Here is a 27,016-nt window from a genome sequence, read left to right as displayed (position 1 = left end):
TATACGTCAATATTTTCTTTGTATATAAACTGAACTTTTCTTACTTGATTATTACCAAGCACGTTCCACAAGCCATTACGTATATAAATATACGTAATGTATATCTATATACGTCAATATTTTCTCTGCATATAAACTCAACTTTTTCCTATTCGATCAATACTAGACAATAAGCCAGGCGTCACACACAGACCTCAGACTCCGCTGTGGTGAGGATGGATGGTGTGCGTCCTGGTCGACAGGTGAGTTGTGGTGACGTGGGTGTGACAGTCGTATCTTGCTGTGGTGATGTGGGTGTGACTGTCGTATCTTGCTGTGGTGTTGGCAGTTCCTCAAGAGGACTGGCAGTGTTGGAGGTGGCGATAACAGCTTTGCTGTCGCAGTTTTGTATGGCTGGCTATTGTTGGGTGTTCTAAATACTTTGTTAAGTATTGGGCACCTACCTCGATGAGGGGTGGACTGTCACCACGAAACATGTCGTGCCACATGTATAGAAAAATTACGCGAAATAAAATTGTATGAACTACTGAAGTACGATTTCACCATTATATATATATATATATATATATATATATATATATATATATATATATATATATATATATATATATATATATATTTATTTTGCTTTGTCGTAGAAGGCGACTAAAAGGGTAGGGAGCGGGGGGCTGGAAATCCTCCTCTTTTTTTTTTTTTAATTTTTCCAAAAGAAGGAACAGAGAAGGGGGCCAGGTGAGGATATTCCCTCAAAGGCCCAGTCCTCTGTTCTTAACGCTACCTCGCTAACGCGGGAAATGGCGAATAGTTTGAAAGATATATATACATATAATCAGAAAACTCCAAGATTTCTTTTCAGTGCCCAAAAATCTCTTATGCTTAGGCATAATGAAAGGCGGTATAGAAAACGATATGATTTCAGAGGGAGTTGACCGCATGACTCTCACACATGTCGTATTCAACCAGTGTGTGCGGGTAGGGGGCTGAAATGGTCGTTGAGAACGGTCAAGTCAAACACACCCCGTGACCTCACCTACAGTAACTACCCAATTCATGCCTTAACTCATAGTAACTTGTAAAATGAAGAAACAAAAATATGTAGTCAAGGTGACGACCCCCCACCCCTATCCAGGCACCACCACCACGCGCTGCGCTCAACTCAGCCCACATACATGATCGGGCGTCGTCCTTGGGAGCAACATTGACCATCTTGGTTAGGTAATGCGACTCGCGGCCTGCCAACTGCCACTTCGGGAGGGGAGGGGAGGTCATTAAGGCCGTCATCGTTAAGTGATATAACGACCAATCGAAATGAAATTAATAAAAGACCATTCCTCAGGTGTTCAAAGGTTTTCGGACCATGTATATATACGTGTCCGCCTTGGGAGCGAACAAAGGAACCTGCCATATATAAAGTTAATTTTCAGGGCTTAAAAGCTCCTCTTGATTCGTGGTATGTCCTGCCAAGGAGGGCTGGACTCTTAAGTCTACTGACGAAGCCACCACAATCGTGAGGAAGTGAAAATAAAAACGAAGAGGATTTTCCTGGACCTACAATAACTCCAAAGTCTGATGCCAGGTTGGTGAAACGCGACCCGGATCCGTGTCATGATGGGACACATCTAAAGGAGGATCTTTATTTACGTATTGTCTAACAGGAGGCAAACTGCAGGAATCTAGATGTCAAGTGAGAGGGGAGTTGACACTTGTCCCCAGTGTCAGGAAGGCGAATATTCTACTGAATGATTAAGGATTTAGCGACTTATTCACGTCGTACGTTGGGCCCAATAGTAAAATAAGGCTTCTCAACTCCGGTCACCACATTCAGAGAAACGCAAAGAATGAACGGAGGTCTAAAAAAAAAAATAAAGAGAGATCAACAAAAGACGGGAACAAAATAACGTAAGATGAATTGCACGAAAGGCTTAAGAGGCCTCGAACTTTGTCGTCCATGGAAGAAAGAGTAAGGGAGGGATAACCTGATCACAACCTTCAACCTTTAAGATCTGTCTGACGTCAAGAGTGAACACAGCTCTTGGAAAGCTACAAAGGCAGAGAACGACCAAAAGCCGCAACAGGATATCACGCAACAGGAGACTTGCTAGTCCAAAAAAAGATGCCAAATTATTATCATGTTCACAGTACAACAGTGGGCAAATGGAAGACAAGGAGCTGTGACACTTGGTGCATCTGGACAACATACTGAGGAGGAGGAGGAGGAGGAGGTATGAGAGATGATATTGTTCAAGAGATTCGGCCTCATGGACGAAGAACTACTTCCTCACATGGAACGAAGAACTACTTCCTCACATGGAACGAAGAACTACTTCCTCACATGGAACGAAGAACTACTTCCTCACATGGAACGAAGAACTACTTCCTCACATGGAACGAAGAACTACTTCCTCACATGGAACGAAGAACTACTTACTCACATGGAAAGAGATGATTACGTGATACGAGAATGGTGAAACCGTACTTCAGTAGTTCATACAATTTTTATTTCACGTAATGTCAACACCGAGATGTCAAGACTGCACGAGTCTGGTGGTGGCCAGGATGTCAAGAGTGGCCAGGTGTGGCGGCCGTGAGCAGGTGAGCGGGGCTGCCACCAGAGGTCAAGAATGAGGGTGGGCCACACCAGAGATCAGGATGAAGGTGGCGTCACCACAGGATGGCGGCCGGCGGCACTAAACAGCCAGTGGCTGTAAGGATGGCGGCCGGCGGCACAAAAGCCAGTGGCTGTCAGGATGGCGGCCGGGCAGACAGCAGCTTGTTGTGGTGAGGCGGGGCGCACGGAGAGGAATACGGTGTGTGTGTGTGTGTGTGTGTGTGTGTTTGAAGGTCGTCATGTTATATGTCCTTACAATGAAGAAAACATGGTTTTCGTTGCCATCCACACGCTGACGGGTCATAAACAATATGCTTTTATCTTTTCTTAAATCTCTCGGACTTTTCACCACCACGCTGTAACAATGCGTTCCACCTGGCAGTGAATTTAAGTGTCAAGAGAACAGCTTCATTTACTGGTAAGAAAAGAACAATAACCTTTTCAAGGTCTTAAAGCCGATCCCCAACTCATCAAAACATTGTCCCTCAACTCGCAAACGACGATAAAAAAAAAATCTTATTGAAAGTTTATATATATAAAAAAAAAAATGGTGCTATATCAAGGTTATGTTGCATTTCAGATTTATACTGGTAAGTTTATCGTTGGTTTAACCTACAAAAAGAATCCACCAATTCATCAGGAGTGATAATGACCAAAGAATTCAAAAAAGACCTACAAAAACATTACGAAAACTCGTGGTTAGAAAGCGTAGCCTAGCTAACACGCAGTCCTTGATAACAAGGTTTAGCCTTAACCTACCTTAACTTGCCGTCCCCAGTCTGTAGCGGAAGGAGAGGCACTACGTGCATGTGCATCAGACCCACCAAACATTTATGTATAAGAGCCTATGATCCACTCCATTCCCCATGATCGGTCATATTCGACAACAGACTAGCCTAAACTGTACAGTTCAGCTGGATGGTGTGAAGCCAATGACTGCCCATTTTACTTCTACGGGAGGACAGCCATGGGAGTTCTCCCCACCCCTTACCCCTATGGATTAGGGAAATTGGAAACATCAAATTGAATCTCTGAAGGAACGTGTTATCTGCAGTCAACTGACGCCAACCTCCAGAATTCCAATCTAAGCCTATACCCGAGCCTCACCAGGCAAATATGACTACGATACATTGTACACATGTTATCTAGATTTAAGTGGCGTGTCAGGACAATAAATCTTTGACATTAGCATACAATATATCCTTACATACCTTACGACCAGCCGTGCAGTTTCAAGCAGTCACTGTGGCTAACAAGGTGTGTATAATCCAACATCAAGAATTCCTTTAAACCTGTTGTACTCCACCCGTTATACACGGCATGCGTGTATAGGTCGACTGATATATATATATATATATATATATATATATATATATATATATATATATATATATATATATATATATATATATATATATTCCTATGAGTCCACGGGGAAAATGAAACAAGATAAGTTCCCAAGTGCACTTTCGTGTAATAATCACATCATCAGGGGAGACACAAGAGAGAAATATTTGTCAGTTGATATACGTCGGAGACGAAGCTAGGACGCCATTTGGTAAACATGCGATTGTCCTTTCCAATACATATATATCTATATATATATATATATATATATATATATATATATATATATATATATATATATATAGAGAGAGAGAGAGAGAGAGAGAGAGAGAGAGAGAGAGAGAGAGAGAGAGAGATTGAAACTCATAATCAAACGTAATCTGGAGGGTAATATTATCGTTAGCCTGCAACACTTTACGGTTAGGATCAAGGCAAACGTGGCGACCGGACTTCCCAAGGTTATTCATAATGACCTGGAGTCTTTTTCTTCTCTAAACTAGACCAGATGCCTTGTCAATACCTAAAATTATGAGTTCCAAGTTTATATCTATTGAACTATACTAGGTATTCCGAGTTTGTGTCGATAGTTCTACAATCAAGTAACCGCATTGCGTCTGCTGTAATATCATTCACTAGAAAATGAAACACTAGGGGGAAAAAAGTGCTCAACATCAGGGAAAAAAAAAAATAATTGTTTCCAAACAGGCCTTGAGCCACGATGTCGGCCAACAAGTAACTTACATATGTCTGGCATATGTACATATGTACTTGCAGTGGAAAAGTGTACTAGTCAGACAACGTACACATAAGTGGGAAGGAAATCAAAAATTTCCGACTTACTGTGAAGGAATTTTTTTTTTTCCTACTTACTGTGAATCAACGTAACGTAGTGAGGTCAGGGAGGAAGCAGAGTGACGGTTTAGTTAGAAGGGAGACAAGTCTGGAAGAAGGAGAATGTTTTAGATGCCTGGTGAGTGGACATGGCTACAGGAGTGAACCAGAGCTTGGTCCGGGAGTGGTGCGCTAAGGCATAAGAAGTGTCGTGTGTAAAGAAAGGTCACTTGTCTTTCAGGACAAAGATGGAAACTAATGATGGTATTGGGGAGGAAAAATAAAATACAAGTGACAAATTATGCTGCGGAAGAAATGCTTTACAGACTGTCAAAGATGGTACTTGGTGGAACATAATGTTAGTTTGCATGAGCTACGTGAAGCTCTGACGAAGACAACATATAAACACCAGAATGGCCAATAATCGCAATAACCCTCCTTTCACTGACTACTTCTGTGCCACGGCCGACCACAGGATGAAGCAATTACACTAGTGTACAAGGATGGATCTCTGTGCCAAGTTTTGCCAACCCTGTGTGAAACACTTCAGAAAACTGACCTCACAAAAAGCGCAACAATTATTTCTCTTTTACCATAGCGATCTCCAAAATACGTTTTCGATGCCAATTCTGGTACAGAAATACGTACATAATAATAAATCTGAGTAAACCTCCACGAACACAATGACCACCAGGCATACACCTCGTATAAATGTTCAGCCTCGGCAAGTGTGTATGAGAGACAGATAAGCGAAATGCGCCAGTCAGCAAATTTAAAGTCACCCTCGAGGCAAAGGCGAAGGCAAAGCCTAGCGAGTTATGTACACCACACTCTTCACGAAAAGCGCTTCACCGTTCGCTTATTACTATAATATTCTTCATGAAAATGATACACCTCACTCTTCACGAAAAGATATAAGAGCTTCACTGTTCTCTTTATCACTAAACGCTGATATTTATAAACAGAACGGATGTAGAGAACGCCATCAAGGCCTCTTGACGACATACATGATGAACAAAATTTCCAAGTTCGCTGTCTTACCACAATCGGTCACAGGGAGCGCCTAGCGCCCTTTGCTTTCTCGACACAGACCACTTTCAAAAAAGCACCTACTACAGGCTGGTCATGAGCCTCTCTCTCCAGCAGTGTCGAGCAAGTCTTCGCCTAACGCTGACGTGCTAGGCTAAGGCCTTTCCAGGGATAGGAAGAGTCTTTTGTGCTCTACTTTGTTGATATAGAATTCATTCATTTTTCATAACAGAAAGATTTTCCTTCACATTCAACGACTGCGGCTACAAGCAGTACACATATTTCACCAATGACAGCTATCGAGAAGCATGGTATATGGCACCAGCAAGTCTGCCAGCAGCATTATGTGGCATGTATAGAAGACTTTTCGATGCCACATTTCAAAACCAAACTGAAATGCGACCAAAAGAATACTAACATATTTTCGTGAGCTATGACCCACTGAAATGTATGGGCAAATTACATAGCATTCTATTCAGAAAACTGATAAAAGCAAAGTGATCAGACATTTACTTAATAAACCTAACATAGACCAGTGGCTGAACGTAAATTTATACCATGAATCACATGTTGTTTGTGGAGGGTACACAACGCTTCGTCTGATTTGATTGTGACCAAGAAACAGATCAAAATATATCTTTGTGTTCTTCAACTTTTCATCCCACTAAAAGACCTGAAAAAATAATATGTGGAGCTCTTGGCAAGGTTGTACACACAAGCCAACAAAGTTTTGAGTCCGTCAGCTCCAAAACGAAGGAATTGCAAAGAATGACCTAAACACACATTCTTCTGTCTCTCTCTACTGGGACGATGATGAATGAACACCATAAAAAACATCTAAATCCCAATGCAATTTTTGTTCCGTCTAATCGCTCTTTGATCACGGTAAATTAAGTATCTTCGCAAAATGAAATAAAAAAAAATAAATAAAATACCGCACCATTAACTTTTGACATTTTCCATGCATCAGCAAACTGCATTACAAAAATAGTTCAAATCAATTTTCAAGGCCAGGTTGTCGTCAGCGTTAAATCAATACGAGGGTTGTAGTTACAACAAGGGGCGTTATCTCTTCCCCTCCCCATTAGACGGATCCCATCAAACCCCCTCCCCCCTCAAACCCCTAACAAAGGCCCCCACCCCCTTTAGGCAGCCCACCACCCACCCCTTTCCCCCCAGCTTCAGCATCACCAACCGTCATCAGTTCCGCTGTCATCAAAATGTTAGCCACCGCCTATCACATGGCTTATTTCCATCCCTAATATTATGAAAATACACACACAGACATATATATAATTCTCTCTTGTGTCTCCCCTGATGATGTGATCACTACACGAAAGTGCACTTGGGAACTTACCATGTTTCATTTTCCCCGTGGACTCGGGAATATCTTGATCACGCGCAAAATTGTGTGTGTGTGTGTGTATGTGTGTGTGTGTGTGTGTGTATTTGATATTCATATGACGAAGAGTTATACACTCGGGTTGCCACGCCTCTTAACCTTGTACATTTGAACCATGTCTTTACCATGTACACACACACACACACACCTCAGCTTAAGCCAGGTAGCCACATATCGACCAGCCCCAAGGGGAGGAGGATGAACACCCGGGCTGGGTATGAGCTGACTACCGCGTCCAGAATCCGAATCCATGCGAGTCAGACCCCGGTCGACTCCCAGCTGACTCATGGTCCAGAAACGCTAACCACCGCGTGGACCAAGTAACCATGGTGCATGTGTGTGACTCCTTTGTCGTCTACGAAGCCAAGCTTCCTGAGGCAGCTTGAGCAACGAGATTCCAAGCAGTGTTGTGGCTTGGCTGGCGTGTCTCTGTCCCCGGGGAGCCTGTGAGCATGGAGGGTGATAAGTTGCCAAGTGCACTTTCGTGTAATGATCACATCAGGGGAAAAACAAGAAATATGTCAGCTGACTATATATATATATATATATATATATATATATATATATATATATATATATATATATTGCGCCAGGACGCTGAAGGTCATGAATACTTATATAATGGTGGGTTCAGGGTCATCCACAGAGTATTTGACGTATTTTGGTCGATAATTAAAAATGTCATCCAAGTGAACACCCATGTGGCCATATCCTTTGTGCTAATACTTCCTCTCTGCGTCACCCGTACGCTGGCGCCCGGTAGTGACTCAGCATTTGCCAATGGGCTCTGGATCACTTCCTTCCATTCCTCTTGCGTTGAAATTCCTTGTGACATCACCAGCGGCCAGGCCCCCTCCCATCTATCCCACCACACATCGTGAGACATCGCGCGCAACAACCTCCACCCCCACACCCCAATTCTCCGGAAATCTTTACGGGGTCCGCATGCTTACTCCGAACTCTAGTTTGTTCATCGCTGTAACGTCATGTTTCTGGAATCCTCTTATCTTTTTACCCTTTTTTTTTTTTTTGTACCTGAAGCATTCCTTACACAAAATAATCGTGCGCTTGGCAGCGCTGTCTCCTTGTCGCCGCGTCCCTCACACACACGTATTTAACACAGAAGTAAATATATAACCAGCTTCCCATGTTAAGAGCCTTGAGCATTTCCTCGAACTGTAATGCATGATCCAGTATATCGCAAGAATTACGTCCATGACGTCCAGGTAGGGGAAAAAAAGAAACCTACGTCCAAAGCAACCTAGACATTGCCGTGGCAGCATCGTTACAACCAGCCGTGGTGACTTACGATGTATGCTTATGTAAGTTCTGACGTACGGTAGCTATTGGTGGGACGTCACATACAAGCGTCTTAACTACCAGTCCTAAGTTAAAAGCCTGATTTATCTCCTGGTGGTCTTAAGAGAGCCCGGCCGACTCGATCAAGGAGACGCCTAGGAATGGACGCATCCCACAAGAAAATCTCGCCGTCGATTTAATCATTCACTGTTAATCGTCAGTATTAGGATCATCGAAAAATTACAAAGTATATACAATATATATATATATATATATATATATATATATATATATATATATATATCTTTTAATTTTCCAAAAGAAGGAAGAGAATGGGACCAAGTGAGGATATTCCTTCGAAGGCTCAGTCCTCTGTTCTTAACACTACCTCGCTATAGCTGGAAATGGCGAATAGTATGAGAAAAAATATATATATTTTATATAAATTTTTTTAAAAAATCTGTTTGGCTGCAATACGTAAGAGAAAGCCTGTGAAGAGACCTTGGTCTCAATTTTCACATGGTCTGCTGCCATTGGCCGCAAAACAAAACCAGTAAGGTAATCTTTTACGAGACAATTATGAGATATTAATCAAAAACGAACATCCATTCATCCGCACGATCACCTGTCCTTTTCAACACCCAAGTAAATCAGCTCATGAGACTCAAAAATACGGGGGAAAAATGTACAGACTGGATGGCGACTCGATGCTAAGGAGCAAAGTCTTGCTAGTGAAGTGTGGTACACGGGCGTAATGTATATCACTCGAAGGGATGGGTGTGTATGGTATACAGATGGGAGTATGATGTATATATAACAGGTGTATGTGTTGGGGAGGAGGTGGGTGGGGTGCAGAGCAAGTCGGGGTGGCCAGATATTATACTGTAGCCTACTGTTGTCCCCTGGGGGTATGGAAGGGTGAGTGGCGGAACGTAGCAGGTGGGTTGAGGTGCCTGGGGGGTGTCTACTCCCTTCACCAGATCACTCCATTAACCCACTAACTTAAGAGTGTGTCACTCCAGGACACTCCTGCCGATGTTAAAAGCTTGATAAAATGAAAAAAAATAAAATAAGAAAGACAGTCAAAGTAAGCCCACTGGCATCCCTAAACACTTACCTGTTATAACGTAAAAAAAAAAAAGAAAAAAACGCAAATATTCACAGAAGTTACGTCCGGCTTGGTTTAAACACCGTTCAAGGCGTTCGTTAAAACTGTTTGCCTTGCCAACAAAAGTCCACAGTGTAAAGTCACAACGTAGCCTCAGCTTGTATGAAATCACGACACAAAACTAGCTCGGGGAGACTATACTAGCACACATCCTCCCGTCTCGGCTGCCACACACCTACTGGACACCACAGACATCCACACACGGGCCAGTCCACACCGCTGTGGCCGGAACACACTTGGCTCACTGAAAATCCAGATTCCCCTTCACAATCCAGGTTCCAACGAGCATTTTTACGATTTTCAGTCGTATGGACATACAAAGCGTAAGACTTTTTTTTTTCTTTTTTTTTACAATATATCTAATGTCTTCTGAGTGCCTTTGAAATCAAGCCAGTCAAATTAGGATCCCAATTTCACGGTAATTTAAAGTTGTCCTTTAACACGCGTGCAGCGGCAGTCTCCTTCACATGGTAACATTGCAATCATTCGCCTTAATCATACGTATGTCCGACGAATACCGCCATGTGCAGGCGACCAGAATTAAAAACACACACAAGCTCACTCATTATGATATATCTTTCAAGAGCGCACTTCGACCAGGGAAGAATAACTAGGATTGATCCCCGGGTCTGATTTACGATGCGGGGAAAGATTGTAATGCCAACAAACAAACAAATGAATTGAAATGCGGACTTTTTGGAAACGGGGAGGAAAATACACCACACTGGAATTAGGATTTTGTAATTGGACGTGTGTGTGTGTGTGTGTGTCATTTACGATAATGTCAATGACGCTAAACGGTGAAGATCCATTGAAACAATATATATTTTTTTTCTTTTCTTTCAAACTATTCGCCATTTCCCGTGTTAGCGAGGTAGCGTTAAGAACAGAGGACTGGGCCTATGAGGGAATATCCTCATCTGGCCCCCTTCTCTGTTCCTTCTTTTGGAAAAAAATAAAAACGAGAGGGGAGGATTTCCAGCCCCCCGCTCCCTTCCCTTTTAGTCGCCTTCTACGACATTCTTTCTCCCCTATCCCCAGGGATATATATATATATATATATATATATATATATATATATATATATATATATATATTTGTTTCGTAAACGGAGAGAGAGAGAGAGAAAGAGAGAGAGAGAGAGAGAGAGAGAGAGAGAGAGAGAGAGAGAGAGAGAGAGAGGTGAGCGACGTGAGGAGAATGTCAGTATCCTATCACACCTCGCCTGTCCAAGCTGTGATACTTTAGTACTGGCGGTGACGCACGGTAACACCACCTCACGTTACTCGTCCTCCGTTACTGATCAGGTTATTCAAATCCAGGATCTTCCCCCCCACTGTGGACAAACCCAGGTGGGGGAGTACCAAGGGCGCGACCGAAGGAGACCCCCCCCCCCCAAGTGGCCTAGGACGACGTGTTTCTTTGAGCTGAAGGGCGTGGTGGTGTTCACAGTGAGCGTTATCAACTTCCAACAGGAAGGAGGTCCGGGTGGGTTGCGCCGCTACCAAAGCTGATCATTCCAATGCGTTTCTGTCATTATTGGTCTGCAATAGCCCGGCCCACACCCTCCTCATTTAGCGGGTTCCGCTAGGCTTCCTCACGTATCAGCTCACTCCGTAAACACAACGACCAGGCCACCATGCCAGACAATACACAATGGGGTAAGGTTATCAGGGATGTGATAAAGGACAAACGTCCTACTCATTGAAAATAAACGGAGATCTCTCTCACTAACGAGTGTGGTGGTATGGCAAGGTTCTGGAAGAAAAATAAGAACAGGAAGCGAGTGGATGACTGTGTGCAGAGGAGACATTTCCTAAGCCAGAGCCAAAATGGTTGTTAGGCAAGGGAGGTCAGATGTAAACTCACCTTTTCAAACTTCTACGAGAGAGTGAGCTCCATTCTGGAAGGCTGGGTGAAGTCTGTATCTGAACTCCTAGAAAGCATTTGACACTGTGCCACATAGGAGGCTGATGAAGAAGCTTTATCATCAAGCAGGAATAAGAGGGCAACTCCTCCGCTGGATAGACTATCTTTATGGAAAAAAACAAACAAAGAGAAGCCTTTTTCCAAATGGGTTGAGGTGACCTGCCCGAGTGCCACAAGGTTCGGTTATGGGACTATTACTCCCACTCGATCGAAGAAATGACTTGCCTAAAGGTATAGGATCCTGAAGAGATCAATACCTGTCTCCTGTGGCAACAATCACTAGACCAGACTACCAATGACGAATTACTATTCAAGGATAGAGAGGACTACGTCAGTGCTCTTCCCCTTCGCGTCCATAAACAAGTCGAATGGCCCAAGAGAATGTTCACCACGATCACAACAACACTGACGCAAGGCTGTTATGCATGGTCATGGGAAAGGTCGACCAACAAAACAATATGAAACTCGTGGACCCCATGTCCTGTTTTTATTTACTAGTTCATCCTCTCTCCTCCCCTCTCCAATAGTCTAAGACATGTCCCTACATAAAGAGGAGTTTCTGCCCAAGAAGTGTTTAGTTTTAAGTCACAGGAGAAAAAAAACGTTGCCATTGGAGGGCTGGCCCTCTATTTAGAGCCGACGGTAGCTGGCGTCTGCCCTAGGGAAAGGGTGATGCATTATAGTCCCCCCTAAGGCCGCCCTAGGCAGGAGCTGGGGCTGCCCTTATGAGAGATGGCAAGAGACCAAATCTATAAAACTCGTCTACTACTTACATTTTCTGTTATCACTTTATACTCGTCTACTACTTACATTTTCTGTTATCACTTTAGATATCTGAATTTCCTCCCTCACTCTTTAGGGTTCAGCACGAAGGCCAGGCCCTGAGGATTTTACCCTGCTTCCCTAGTCCTTCCAGTGGGTCTGCTCCAGTAAGCTCTGCCCTTCGCAAGTCACAGGCGTATAAATCGTTAAAAAAAAAAAAAAAAAGGCGGTCATCTCGTATGCCACGATTCCCTCAACTTCTTCCATTCTTCCCTCCTCTTCCTCGCCTTCTCAACGAGCATAACTGGATTGAGGTAGCGGGGTGGGGGAACACTGATTTAGAGGAAGGGGGGAGGAAAGGGGCCTGAACATTTTTCCTTAAGAAGGAATGGGAACATACCCCCAACAACCCCATCCCTCCTCCTCTCAAGCTTTCCCTCCCACTAAAAGGCTTAGGCTTTCTAGTGACACACACACACACACATTAGCCCACCACGAGAGAGAGAGAGAGAGAGAGAGAGAGAGAGAGAGAGAGAGAGGTTGATCGACATTGATGGACGGTAGTACGAGCACCTATCACTACATGAAACCGAACGTGATACATCAAGGAACGCTGGCTGAATCTCCCTCCATTTTTCCCAGTGGTGCGCCAGACGTAAACATGGATCAGCTGAGCCACTACTGATGACGTCATATGTGTACGTTATACATGAGACCTTACCGGACCATCTTCAGAGCGGCCGCAGACTGAATGGACTATCTAAAATATTTTGTACTACAAGAAAAACGATCAATATATAGTCTCTTTTTCTCAGTATAGTGACCGACATTCCATAGTGTAGAGCAAGCAAGCCCCTAGTTACGAAAGGCCAATCTCAGGTGGAGGAAAAAAGTGAACGGAGCGAAATTTGTAGACCTGATCTTTTCAAAAGGTGAAAAGGTTGTTACATGAGTCTTAAAGTTCACTTTGGTTATAAAGGTTTATGAATGGACAACCTTAGTTATCAAGGTTTGAATCTACAACCCTAACTGTGATATCAAGGTTTGTGAGTCTATAACCCTGATTATTAAGGTTTGTGAGTCTATATAATACGGAGATACATCATTCGTAATTAAACGAACTAGGCCAAGAAGATGAAGAGAGTCAAACAGTTATTTACGGCATCTGTGAACACTGGGGGTCGGTTGGGACAAGGTGTCTGGGGGTTCCCCCCCAAAGACCCTGAGGTAAAAGGCTGATATATAAACATTACGTGTGTAAAGTCATGGAGCACACGTGCCGGAAACCTTTACTTGATGGTCGTCACATTACGTCAAGTCTGGATGACACAATGCTGATATTAAATGGCGGCTTTGCGACAAGCCAGCCCAAACTGGCGGGTAGGGGGCGAGTTCAAAGCAGGCCACCAAGTTCGGCTCGTCTGTCGCAAACCACCGATAATCTCGACATCGTATCGCCAGACTTGACGTAATGTGACAGCCATCAAGTAAAGGTTTCCGGCAGGTGAACTCCATGAGACTTTACTCACCTAATGTTTACATCAGCCGCTAACTCTGGGTCTTGGGGAACCCCGCTCAGGCCCCGTAGCGTTCACAGTCACCGTAAAAAAAAAAAAAAAAAATAAAAGTTCTTAAACCTCTTAGCACAGTAAATTCAGTTAGGAATGATGTATCACTACATCATACAACATTCTTCCAATACTCAACATTAGAAGATATCATGAAGAGAAGCTAATTCTAAAATAACCACATCCGTGACGTCATCAGCGTTTCAACATAGTTCTGGCCAATCACAAGTCAGTATGCTGGTGACGTCTTGAGTACGAACGCCGTCAACAGGTGGCCAGGGATCATGTAACTGAAGCATTAATCCAGGACGGATAATACCAAGTTTAATACCGATGTTAATTCTTTAATGTGTAAGGCAAAGCGGAGGAAAATATATACATAATTCTTTGGCATTCGTACACGAGTGTTTTCTTTGGAAAATGAAAGGCGCTCAGATGAGTTCTTCCGTTTACTTATGCTTTTATATATATATATATATATATATATATATATATATATATATATATATATATATATATATATATAATGCTATCTGATAGAGGCGTAGGGAGCTGGAGTCTGAGGGATGACCCAGGATGAACATGCCGAGCGTACGCATCTTCTGTTGTGTCTGCCACAGCACATCCTCTCCCACCAACGCCAACACAACCATTTCCAACACCGCCAACACAACCATCTCCAACACCACCAACACAACCTTCTCCAACACCGCCAACACAACCATCTCCAACACCGCCAACACAACCATCTCCACACCGCCAACACAACCATCTCCAACACCGCCAACGCAACCATCTCCAACAACGCCAACACAACCATCTCCAACACCGCCAACACAACCATCTCCAACACCGCCAACACAACCATCTCCAACACCGCCAACGCAACCATCTCCAACACCGCCAACACAACCATCTCCAACACAATCATCTCCAACATCGCCAACGCAACCATCTCCAACTCCGCCAACACAACCATCTCCAACACCGCCAACACAACCATCTCCAACACCAACGTCACCAAACCGAACACAGACCTTTACTTAATTCTCCCTCACAAAAAAGATGGGGGGGGACTAACGGAAAATGCCACATTACGAAACGATTTCTATTATGAACAAATATTTACATACAACAGATTGTAAACACAATATATAAACATGTAAACACATATTCTTCAACTATGACGTTTTAATGACGTAACGAGAGCGGGAAATTCCAACACCTTCGAACCAAGGTTAAACAAACGAATTTAGCGATGATATCAGTAAGTAGTACAATGTGAGAGAAAAAAAACGAAAATTTTAAATATTTTCTATTTAAACTGGTGGAACTTTCCCCGTTCCCACTTTCCCATCAATTTTCCCAGGCAGTTTCTTTCTTACACATCGTATCTATACTTTTTCTTCTTTTTGTTATTTCTGTTCAATGTTGAGCCATAGGGAGAGTTCCCGTCCACAGTTTCCGATAAAATTTCAATAGCAGTATCCTTCTTACAAACGGTATTGTTTTCTCATATCCCCCAACACACACACACACACGCACACACTTTACGTCGGCTGTTGAGCAATTCTAGGTCTAAATGACCTTGTCTTCCGTTCTCTTTCCCTACCACATACACCACACAGTGAGAGGGGCGTGGCATTGTTCCCTGAGACCAGGTGTGCCAGTGACCAGGTGCTCTAGTAACACTCGTGTGTGAGTGACCAGGTGCTCTAGTAACACTCGTGTGTGAGTGACCAGGTGCTCTAGTAACACTCGTGTGTGAGTGACCAGGTGCTCTAGTAACACTCGTGTGTGAGTGACCAGGTGCTCTAGTAACACTCGTGTGTGAGTGACCAGGTGCTCTAGTAACACTCGTGTGTGAGTGACCAGGTGCTCTAGTAACACTCGTGTGTGAGTGACCAGGTGCTCTAGTAACACTCGTGTGTGAGTGACCAGGTGCTCTAGTAACACTCGTGTGTGAGTGACCAGGTGCTCTAGTAACACTCGTGTGTGAGTGACCAGGTGCTCTAGTAACACTCGTGTGTGAGTGACCAGGTGCTCCAGTTCACACCACGTAACAGTGACCAGGTGCGCCACTAAAAGCAACAGGAAACACTTACGTAACCCAGTCAAGCGCCCAAGTGACGTAGTTCCCCATGGGGATATGACACGTTGCTTCCACACAAACACAAACTCCCTAAATTCCTCCCCGACTGTGTGTGGGAGAGAGCCTGGGTCATTTCCCCTCCTATCACACATCCGGATAATTATCTCGGTGCCGGATGAGGAGGCGGAGAGGGGGTGTTCGGATCTTGTTGATGGCGGGAAATTTGGCGGGAAGCCCTGGGCTGGGGCCGCCCTTACTCCGTGGGGAACGTACAGATCTCCTTACTCCCCCACCCTCACCTCACATCCTATTTGGTCTCCAGGTGATCTACCTTTCCCCAGCATCCAGCCCCTTCCTCCCTCACGACACCGATCATCACTACACACAGGTCATCATTATTTAATCATATATATATATATATATATATATATATATATATATATATATATATATATATATATATATATATATATATATATATATATTATCTTTTTTATTATACTTTGTCGCTGTCTCCCGCGTTTGCGAGGTAGCGCAAGGAAACAGACGAAAGAAATGGCCCAACCCCCCTATACACATGTATATACATACGTCCACACACGCAAATATACATACCTACACAGCTTTCCATGCCTTGATTCAATCCACTGACAGCACGTCAACCCCGGTATACCACATCGCTCCAATTCACTCTATTCCTTGCCCTCCTTTCACCCTCCTGCATGTTCAGGCCCCGATCACACAAAATCTTTTTCACTCCATCTTTCCACCTCCAATTTGGTCTCCCTCTTCTCCTTGTTCCCTCCACCTCCGACACATATATCCTCTTGGTCAATCTTTCCTCACTCATCCTCTCCATGTGCCCAAACCACTTCAAAACACCCTCTTCTGCTCTCTCAACCACGCTCTTTTTATTTCCACACATCTCTCTTACCCTTACGTTACTCACTCGATCAAACCACCTCACACCACACATTGTCCTCAAACATCTCATTTCCAGCACATCCATCCTCCTCCGCACAACTCTATCCATAGCCCACGCCTCGCAACCATACAACATTGTTGGAACCACTATTCCTTCAAACATACCCATTTTTGCTTTCCGAGATAATGTTCTCGACTTCCACACATTCTTCAAGGCCCCCAGAATTTTCGCCCCCTCCCCCACCCTATGATCCACTTCCGCTTCCATGGTTCCATCCGCTGCCAGATCCACTCCCAGATATCTAAAACACTTCACTTCCTCCAGTTTTTCTCCATTCAAACTCACCTCCCAATTGACTTGACCCTCAACCCTACTGTACCTAATAACCTTGCTCTTATTCACATTTACTCTTAACTTTCTTCTTCCACACACTTTACCAAACTCAGTCACCAGCTTCTGCAGTTTCTCACATGAATCAGCCACCAGCGCTGTATCATCAGCGAACAACAACTGACTCACTTCCCAAGCTCTCTCATCCCCAACAGACTTCATACTTGCCCCTCTTTCCAAAACTCTTGCATTTACCTCCCTAACAACCCCATCCATAAACAAATTAAACAACCATGGAGAAATCACACACCCCTGCCGCAAACCTATATTCACTGAGAACCAATCACTTTCCTCTCTTCCTACACGTACACATGCCTTACATCCTCGATAAAAACTTTTCACTGCTTCCAACAACTTTCCTCCTACACCATATATTCTTAATACCTTCCACAGAGCATCTCTATCAACTCTATCATATGCCTTCTCCAGATCCATAAATGCTACATACAAATCCATTTGCTTTTCTAAGTATTTCTCACATATATATATATATATATATATATATATATATATATATATATATATATATATATATATATATATATATATATATATATATATATATATATTTATATATGCTTATATGCATATATATATTTTTTGCTTTGTCGCTCTCTCCCGCGTTTGCGAGGTAGCGCAAGGAAACAGACGAAAGAAATGGCCCAATCCACCCCCATACACATGTATATACATACACGTCCCCACACGCAAATATACATACCCATACATCTCAATGTACACATATATATATACACACAGACACATACATATATACACATGCACACAATTCACAATGTCTTCCTTTGTTCATTCCCATCGCCATCTCGCCACACATGGAATAGCATCCCCCTCCCCCCTCATGTGTGCGAGGTAGCGCTAGGAAAAGACAACAAAGGCCCCATTCGTTCACACCCAGTCTCTAGCTGTCATGCAATAATGCCCGAAACCACAGCTCCCTTTCCACATCCAGGCCCCACAGAACTTTCCATGGTTTACCCCAGACGCTTATATATATATATATATATATATATATATATATATATATATATATATATATATATATATATATATATCCCTGGGGATAGGGGAGAAAGAATACTTCCCACGTATTCCCTGCGAGTCGTAGAAGGCGACTAAAAGGGGAGGAGCGGGTGGCTGGAAATCCTCATTTTTTTTTTTTTTAATTTTCCAAAAGAAGGAACAGAGAAGGGGGCCAGGTGAGGATATTCCCTCAAAGGCCCAGTCCTCTGTTCTTAACGCTACCTCGCTGATGCGGGAAATGGCGAATACTATGAAATAAAAGACAGTATGAATTATGTACATGTGTATATATGTATATGTCTGTGTGTGTATATATATGTGTACAGTGAGATGTATAGGTATGTATATTTGCGTGTGTGGACGTGTATGTATATACATGTGTAAGTGGGTAGGTTGGGCCATTTCTTTCGTCCGTTTCCTGGCGCTACCTCGCAAACGCGGGAGACAGCGACAGAGCAAAATAATATATATATATATATATATATATATATATATATATATATATATATATATATATATACTCACTACATATTCGTCATCATCACATATACACCACACTACTACACACTGGTCATCACTCTTATCACTACACGAAATCGCCACCCAAGTGAACCACTGACTGTCCCCATGTAGACCACTAACTATTCTCACACTGACCAATGACCGTCGACCATTCACTACACGTACATCCCAACCCCCATCCCCTGCAGGATAGAGTGGCAAGAGGACTCAAAGGCCAAGGGTGACCACCACCACCACTCGAAGCCTGACCTCCAGTCTGCCTCCCTGACCACCAAGATCAACAACGTAAACTGCTGTGTCACTTACCCAGTCGGTCTTAGTGACCCCCCTGGCAGGTGATAGGCCTAAAGCCCCCAAACAACCAACCAGCCGTCAGGGGGCGTTTCCGGGGCCATGTCGTCTATTACGTACGCGTCTATTACATGGACATGCAGCCAAACCTTCTAGAAAAGATCCTCTTCCTTCCGTTAGGGTTCATATTTTCCACATGACACATATCCTGTGGTGTTTGGGACCACTGCTCTGACGTCAGGGGTGTTGCTAAAACCGTCCGACATTGATATGTCCAAACTTACATGTGTATGTGTGTGTGTGAGGAACGGCACACCTGAGGAGGGCTTTCCAGTGAAGTCCTACTACGCTACACTGACGGTGAAGGTCCTCGAGGAATAAGATGACCTCTCTGAATGATGCTGTATGTTTCATGCTGTTGGTTTATGTCTCATACTGCTGGTAGACGTCTCAAGCTGTTGGTTTATGGCTAAAAAGTTGTTGGCGTATATCTCAAGATGTTTCTTTGTGTTACTGGTGGTACACGTCCCATGTTGTTGGCGTATGGCTCAAACTACGGGTGTATGTCTAGAGTTCTGACTGTCTTCAAGAAGATGCTGTATGTCTCAAGTTGCTGGTGTATGTCTCAAGTAGCTGCCTTATGTCTCAAGTTGATAGAGTGTCTCTAGTTACTGCTGTATGTCTCAAGTTGCTAGTGTAAGTCTCAAGTTACTGCTGTATGTCTCAAGTTGTTAATGTATGTCTCACGTAGCTGCTGTACATCTCTAAGTTGCCAGTGTATGTCTCAAGTTACTGGTATATGTCTCAAGTTGTTCGTGTATGTCTCAAGCTACTGGCATACATCTCAAGTTGTTCTTGCACGTCTGTTTACTAGGGTATATCTTTGGATGACTGGACGACGTCTCAAACTGTTTATGTATGTCTGGAGTTGTTGGTGTGTCTCACTTTGCTGGAGTATATTCTATGTTTAAACTGAGGATGAAAAATGGTCAAGCCTCCCAGAGAGGGAAAAGCAACCATGGTCTAGCCTCCAGGCAGGGATAACCACTCATGGTCTAGCCTCCAGGCAGGGACTATCAACTATGGTCTAGCCTCCAAGCAGGGCCTATCAACCATGGTCTAGCTTCCAGGCACGGCTAAGCAAACATGGTCTAGCTTCCAAGCAGGGCCTATCAACCATGGTCTAGCTTCCAGGTCCGGCCTCCAAGCAGGACTCACTAACCATGGTGAAGCCTCCTGCATGTCACAGAGAGCCACTATGAGGAGTAGGAGCAGAGGAGTTGGAAATCATCCCCTCTTGTATTACCTCACCAAAGATGAAAGAAAGGAAGAAGCCAGGTGAGGATTTTCCTTATCCAGTTTTTCTCATCATTATGCCAACTTCCTTTTCACATCAGCACCACTGCAAGGTTAACCTCATTTAGCTGTTTAAAGGATGGTGATTAGACACCGCTAAATCCAAATCCTGTTTCGCAGGTGTTCAATACATCTCTTCCTGCTGTTATGTGCTCATAATCTAATGGTGTGTCAAGACTTTTGATCATTACAATGTAACTTATTACAAAAGATCCCAATGATAACATCAATCTGTATGTCACTAATCAACTCATCTTTCCCATTCCATAACTGACATCCAGCTGCAACAAATATTCCTTAAGTGACACTCAGTTATTCATTCTGCTTTGCTACTTCATTCATTTTTCAGAGAATATTCTCAATGAACAAATAGACTTGGCAAAACACTTCACAAAGTTGCAGACAGCACATAAACATTTCATCAATGACAAGGCTCCTTATACTGACAGAATTAAAGGCGAGGTGTTTGAAATGTCTTCCAGTGTCTTGTCATCATGTAAAAGCGTTTCATTAACACTTGCCTTCTGTGACTGCTAAAATATTACTATTAATCACTATAAGTTAAGAGTTCAAGTGATTCTTGGAATGACTATCCAATAATAATCCTATGAACTCCTCAAAATTTTCCTGCCAAAAAAATTACTCAAAGTTTAAATCATTATGACTTTTGATTGTCCTTTTCTGCTAACATGTACTTTAGCCCTTAACCCTTAAATGGTGGCCATAGTCAACTGATGTGCTCTTTGAAAATGGCAGCCAACACCAATAGACGTGCTGGTTTCCCATCTCCATTTAAAAATTCAGCTGACTTATCATACCATTAACAGCCTATACAAGTCTCATTCTTCAAACAGAAAGGCACAAAGTTCTGCTCTCCTTAGTACCTTTACAACTATCATTATAAGTGCACAGCCCCAATCTGAAGGTCATATGTTCACAATGACCCCACAGAAAATACGGAGATTGTGGGATGACCTTCATTATTAAGAGGAATACATACATATCAGTTAGTGAGGAAAGTGAGAAAAACAAAGTGAGAAATGGGAAGAAATTAATAACTTACAGAGTGGTTTTAGCAGAATTATGTAAGGAAGAGTGGAGCCTGAAAGGGTTGCATCCTCACTGAACTCTCGGCAGTGGAAGAAATCACACAATAACACCTACTTTTCTATTTGTGCAATCCTACAATAAGGATAGACTTTAGTAACAGATGATAAGTAATGAAACAGAATACTTGCAAGCGAAAAATCAAATCCTTCAATATCCTCCCCACACTTGCCAGCCAATCTTTCTCACCTTAATTGTTAGTGTCAAACGTATAATATCTCTCAGTATATCTGTTACTTACTATCAACACTGTGCCTGTGAATGAAATGTAAGTAAAATTGATAAACAAGCTCAGGAGATGGAAAAAAACGCACTCTTCAAGTTTTCTCAGTCTGCCAGGCATTGTGAAACACATCATTCTTAACACCTTCAGGTATGCGCTTGGTAATGGACTGAGCCAGCACATATAACTAATAATCTTAACACATATAACATAGTATCACATATAACTAATAACTTTAACACATAATATAACTTTCTGTATATATTATGTTATTTATGAAGACTAATCTATCATTCTATTTTTCATACTCTTTGATGGAATTACTAGATAAAGCTTGCCATTTAAGGATGAAGGAAAAACTAATATAATGCCACATCCACCTCAACACACCTACCTTTTTGTCAGTGATGTTCATGATGCATCTATAAGGGTTAACTGATGATCATTATGAAAGAAACTTCTAGTCCATGGGGCACCATCAATCCTTGTTATCATTCTCCAAATCTTACGTAGCCATCAAGAGGTCTATGTCCTCTGAAGAGGGATATGTTCATTATCATTCATGGTTGTGAGTGGTCTGAGGTAGAGCACTGTACTCACACCAGATTTCTTCCATAAGTGTACTGACAGCCTAAGCCATGTCTCAACTGTAGAGCTGTCCATCGACTCTCTGAAACCAGAATGAATAACAGTTATAGAGATGATTTATGTCTGTTGAACTGCCTGTTTTTACATGCTTCATTGATTTTTCTTAACATTGGCAACATTTTTTTTGCACACAATCATAAATTACAAACATCTGGTGGATAAGACATAAAATATGTGCATCAAGCCTAAGACAGAGGGGTCAACACATAAACTAAAATTATATTTACATGGAGAAAGGTTAACTTTATTAATAAAAGTCAAACATAAGTCAGTTACAGCTGACTTAACTGTATATATAAGGATACACCAAAGCATTATCAATATCTTTTGATCAGATAGCATTACAATTAAGGAATCTGGTGTTGATTATACAGATCTAAGTATTATCATCAAATCCATTCCTAATTTCTTCTTAATTCCAGATAGTCAAAATCAACTGCTATTATTTTCTCATAATCCTGACCTGTGTATATCTGGGTATCAAATCCATACATCTGAGCTGAGATGAGCACTCCATGCAATCTTTTTTGCATACTCTGTGCACAAAAATCTTTTTCTCCATTCCCAAAGCTTTCAATGCACCTCTAATTTTTCTCCTTTGCAAGACTGCTCTCTGCTTCATCTTTCCCAATACCACCCTAATGGAACTTTACTCCTCTCCATCTACACTCATCCAATATTTTCAGTTTTGCACCATCTCATTCAAGAACTAGTGTCTTACTTTTACTCACCTTCACTTTTAGTATCTTCCCCTACATACATCACTGAAGCAGCCAATCACCCTATCACACTCCTTCTCTGATTTATCTAACAGCATAGAATCATTTCCACTTAGCAACTGTAAGAATTTTCATGAAGATTGATAAGTACACAGCTATCACCCCACCTCACTCTCCTATCTCGTAAAATATATAACAATATCTTAACATATTCCTAAAATCATTTCAAACCACTTATTCATACCACCACTTACTTTCACCAATACACTACTTTCCTTATAGAAGCCCTTAACAGCATTTAAAAATCTTTCACGCAAACCACATAAAGTCAACTTTCTGAGCTCTCCTGTTTACTCTACATGTCCCTTCTAAATCCATACATGCTGCATACACTCTTCTTTTCCTCTTGATCCCACCTCTATTTCTCTAAACATAAAATCCTGGTCTTCATACTCTTTTACTTTCCTAAACCTGCCTTGTCCTTCATCTACAAGGTCTTCATTAATCCTTTAACATAGCGTTCTCTAATCTTTACATATTCTATCATTATCGTACCATCCACTATGCTAAAAAGACTTAATTCCTTTGTAATTCATAAAACGGATTTTACTCCCTCTACTTTTATCACACTTTATCTGGTCATCAAGCACTATTCTACATTACAGCACTAAGAGACTCATCTCTTTCACCAGCATTTCTAATCAGTTCTTTAAGGTACTCTCTACAGCTATCATGAACTTTATCCTATGTAACTCACTCTCCTAGGCCTGTCAAATACACCCACACTCCTTATCTATTCCTCTCATCTACAACTGATTCATTTTCCTTTAAATTCTCTCGTTATTCTCATGAAGTTGTCATGAATCATTTTATTCATATACACCAGCTTTTTAACTTTTTTGTTCAGGATTTTATATTCTTCACTATTTGTACCCCATTTCTCACAACTTTCTGGCTGATTCAGCTTTTTCCAAATATATTTTTTATCCTTAATAACCTTCATATTTCTTCATTTTACAAGGCTGTGCCTCTTACCCAAACATACACACACAATGCTACAAAATGGCAGCCTTAATAATACATTCTTAAACTGCCACCACATCTTAACCCCATCCTGTAATGATCTGGAATTTCTCACTCTCATTTATGTCAACTTCTCTTGAAAGCTAACTTTCCTAATTTCATTCTCACACTTTTTACAATCTTTATCCCCAATCTTTCATTTACATATCTAGTGCTGTAACTTCTAAAATAAAATGATAATCTATAAATTACTACCAAATGATCTGATAACCACCCACCCAACCCTTTCCTAGACTGAACTGCACGCAATCTACTCGAATTCTTTCTTGCTAGAAATATATCAAAGATGATCTTGTATACCCTGTCTTTCTTGTTTCTTTACCATCTTTATCTATGAATATCCTTATGTTTAACATATGAATTTGCAATGCTCAGATCTACAATGCACAATAACCATATTCTTCTAACAATATCATGTTTACCATAGACCAGACACCTTCCATCTTGTCAATTTCATTCTTTTGCTTTATACATGTGGCAATGTCCTTTAGTCTATATTCAAGTGATCATCACTTTGAAATTTAGGCACAGTAATGGCATATCACATACAACTTAAGTGAGATTCTACAGCAACTGAGTACAAGAGATATTTTTGTTAAATTGCATTTAAGATGTTTGCATGCCCTCCTCAGGTGCAGCACTGACAAATTAACAGTAGTTGAGTAAAATTTTTACAATCTGTTCATCAGGTAACGTCAGCCTTTCCACTACACTGGAGCAGTGAATACATGAATTCATCATAAGCTGTTCTTATACATCTTTTTTGCATTTTCCAAGGATTTTATATTAATTGCTTTTGAAATATATTTCTTTTCTTGGAATTTCTTAAAGTCTACTCTTGTATCTTAATCTGATGTAGACTCCTTAGACATACATATTAAACTAAAAATTATAAATCAAGAACCTTGAAACTCTAAGACCCATTTCATGAGTGTATGCTATGGAGGCATGTGAGGACAGGGATAAGTGGAGACTCTTTTGCTGTAGCCACCCCTTGATGAGAGTTCCTGGACAGAATGGGCATCAGCGATATAGATAAATAGATACTCAGGAAGTCAGCCACATCCATCAACCAGGACCACAGATCATGAAGTGTGATGGTGTGCGTTTGTCTGGGTAGGGTAACTGCAATGCACTTGAGGAGCAGATGTTCAGCATCTCTGAGGATGGCTGCTAGTGTTTGTTAGGCCACTTCAGCATGAATGTTTTTTGTCAATGAAGTATTCACTGGGGTTGGGGGATCTGTTAACACAGGCAGCCGCAGTGAGAGTACAGGGTGAGCAACTTCATTTATGCATGAAGGATGTTGGATGGCTATGAAGTGGCCCAAGTGGAATAGGTTGGGAGTGTGGGTTTGGGTGGGAAAAAAATTTGGAGGAAGTGATGCATTTTAGACATCTGGGAGCTGAAATGGCAGAAAATGGAACCACGGGATTAGAACTAAATCATATGGTGGACAAGGTGAAGGCCTCAGGTGCCTTAAGGAATGTGTGGAAAAAGAGGCAACTGCCCATGAGGGTAAAGATGGGCAAATTTGATGGTACTGTAGTCCCAATGTTTCTGTAAGCATGTGAGGTCTAAACATTAGATCAGAAAGTACAGAAAAGGGTCAATGTGTTGGAAAATACATGTTTCTGAACAATATGTGGTGGGAAGAGGGTTGATCAATGAAGAAATGAAAGAGTAAGAGAAAGGTACGATAACAAGTACAGGTGAGAGAACTGTAGAGGCTGTGCTGAAATGGCTTGTAAATATGGAGAGGATAAAGGAAAAAAGGTTGACAAAGAAGGAATAGGAGTCAAATGTGGAGTGAACAAAGAAAATGGGGAAACCAAACTGGAGATGGAAGGATGGAGTGAAAAAGGCTTTGAGTGTCTACGCACTGAACTGCATATGCAAGAGGGTGTAAAACTTGACAGGAGAGAGTGATCTGGATTCACATGCCATCAATGGACTGAACCAGGGCATATGAAGCAGTCAGGAAGAACCATGGAAAGGTCTGTGGGGTCTAGTTGTAGATGAGGATGTAGTTTTGGTGGATTTCACAGAGTGGGGGTGGGTGAATGAGATTATTTCTTTGTTCATGGCACTACCTCACTAATGCTAGAAACATCAAACAAGTAAGGAAAAGGTACATAAATATACATATGTATATTTCATACCTGATCATCATCTTGCACATTAGTGCCAGGAGCAGACAAAAAAGACTGCATCCGTTCACATCCCAATTATAACCATCATGTGTTATATATTTTATTTATATATCTATTATACTTAATCACCATTTCTTGCATCAGTGATGTTGTGCCAGGAAACAGACAAAGAATGGCCAATCCACTCATATACACATATATATATACATAAATGCCCATACATGCACACATACATACATATACATATCAACATATACAAACATATACATACACATAAACAGTATTATTTATATACACATGTACATATTCATGGGTGGATGGGTCTTTCTTCATGTTTCCTGGAGCTGCCTCTGACACAGGAAAAGGCAATCAAGTTTAATAACAACAAATAAAACATGAAAAACGAATATTCATACAGATCTATATAAACATATTCATATCATCATCCAATTTCAAAACACATAGAAATTTGCTGGTCACAGATAGACAGGATTATACCTAAGGGACAATAAGTCAAGACATA

The 27,016-nt window shown here is 41.9% G+C and overlaps 1 protein-coding gene across 4 annotated transcripts in view; it reads right to left on the bottom strand.

Annotated features, from left to right (window-relative positions):
• The window catches only part of LOC139763522 (uncharacterized transporter YutK-like), a 43,826-nt gene extending 21,274 nt beyond the window's left edge, over positions 1 to 22,552 (bottom strand). For 2 of the 4 annotated variants that reach the window (XM_071689685.1, XM_071689687.1), the window contains exon 1: positions 9,634 to 9,921. The gene's annotated coding sequence lies outside the window, so the exon portion shown is untranslated. Of the gene's footprint in view, positions 1 to 7,365; positions 7,657 to 9,633; positions 9,922 to 22,284 lie in introns of those variants that run through there. The other 2 variants (XM_071689686.1, XM_071689688.1) reach the window with 2 other exon arrangements.
• Between the last annotated feature and the right edge of the window lie 4,464 nt (positions 22,553 to 27,016).

Source organism: Panulirus ornatus, chromosome 47 (assembly GCF_036320965.1).
Source record: "Panulirus ornatus isolate Po-2019 chromosome 47, ASM3632096v1, whole genome shotgun sequence".
Classification (NCBI taxonomy): domain Eukaryota; kingdom Metazoa; phylum Arthropoda; class Malacostraca; order Decapoda; family Palinuridae; genus Panulirus; species Panulirus ornatus.
The sequence above is the reverse complement of the archived record's forward strand: the minus strand, read 5'-3'. Positions and strand labels throughout refer to the sequence as shown.